Consider the following 1,865-nt stretch of genomic DNA (forward strand, 5'->3'; position numbering starts at 1 on the left):
ATGGGTTTTGTCACTACTTTCGTTTTGGGATTTTGGTGGAGAGCCTTAGTGTTTTTCTTTGTGGTTTTATTTTCCTTATCTTTGTTTTTCTACGTTGCACCCCGGTTGCCTAGGCCGGGGTGTAACAGTATGTTATAGTCAAGGGAATATTATCGGGTATGGCTAGTTCTATATTGAATGTTTATTACCCTCCTGCTCATCCGTCTGAATTTATGACTACAGTATTTACAGACTTCGCTGAGATTAATTCTGACATTTCTATAGTGGGGGGAGATTTCAATTGTATACTGAATCCTATTATTGACAGGCTCCCCCACAAACCTTCGCCTTTCTCACCACAAGCTAAGGCACTTAATTCTATCTGTGAAGACTTGAGATTTGTAGATGTATGGAGAATAAAACACCCTTTAGATAAAGAATACACTTTTTTCTCCGCACCACACAAATGCCATACTAGGATTGATTTTTTCTTTTTACCGGGGTTGTTATTGCACTTAGTCTTATCGTGTGAGATTGGTAGTATTATAATCTCAGACCATGCTAATGTAATGCTCGATCTCTCTCTCAAAAATATGGCAAACAGAGCAAAATGCTGGAGGTTAAATACAATTATTTTAAAGGATCATACATTTATATCTTACTTTAACACTGAGTTTAAATACTTCTTGTCCATTAATCTGCAGTCAACAAATGACTCCGCCTTACTGTGGGAAACTATTAAAGCGTACACTAGAGGGATTCTTATTTCTTACTCAACCAGTAAGCGGCAGCAAAAAGTGAGGAAGCAGAATCAGTTAATGGTAGAACTTAAAACAAAAGAAAGGACTTATGCTGACTCCCCAACCTCAGCTTTACTACAAGAGATTTCTGCAGTCAGATCAACTTTAGATAGCCTTTTTACGCAAGATGAAGAGCTTAACCTTACGTTTACTAGACAAAGATTTTATGAACATGGAAACAAACCGGGAAAATACTTGGCATGCCTTACCAAGAAAAGATCTCAAACACAATTTATTACAGTTATTTGTGATGCTCAGAATGAGCGCGTATATGATAGTAAAACTATAAATAGCATTTTTAAAGAATTTTATTGTAGACTATATACATCTGAACAATCAGTTAATGCACTGGAATTAATGGAGGATTTCTTCTCCAGGCTTAGTCTGCCTACTATAACAAATAAACAACAGACTACCCTTAATGCTCCCATTTCTAGAGAGGAAGTACTAAACGCTATAAAAACATTAAAGAACGGCAAAGCTCCAGGACCTGATGGTTTTTGTAGTGAATTCTATAAAGAATTTAGTGAGCTGTTAATAGACCCCTTACTTAATATGTTTAATTACTCGTTCTTGCATAATAGATTACCTCAGACTCTAAGGGAAGCTAATATCTCTCTTATTTTGAAGAAGGGGAAGTGCGCAGAGTCTTGCTCCTCTCATAGACCGATAGCTCTTCTAAATGTGGACCGGAAGATACTTTCTAAAATATTAGCTACTCGACTCGAAATTCTTTTGCCTATAATTATTAAAGAAGATCAAACAGGCTTTATAAAAGGCCGTAATTCTTGTAATAATGTCAGACGCCTTCTCAATCTAATTCAGACTGCTCAGCAAAGAAACATAGGCGGTTTGGTGCTCTCTCTGGATGCTGAAAAGGCTTTCGACCGCATAGAATGGACCTACTTATTTTATACTTTAAATAAATTCAGTCTTGGTGAGTGGGTAAAAATTTTGTATGATAATCCCCAGGCGTCCATCTTGTCTAATGGATTGAAATCAGATAGTTTCCCATTGTATAGAGGAACGAGGCAAGGCTGCCCACTGTCACCTCTTTTGTTTGCCATGGCTATCGAACCATTAGCC

This window comes from Pundamilia nyererei, unplaced genomic scaffold (assembly GCF_000239375.1).
Source record: "Pundamilia nyererei isolate P.nyererei 1_Seehausen unplaced genomic scaffold, PunNye1.0 scaffold00600, whole genome shotgun sequence".
Classification (NCBI taxonomy): domain Eukaryota; kingdom Metazoa; phylum Chordata; class Actinopteri; order Cichliformes; family Cichlidae; genus Pundamilia; species Pundamilia nyererei.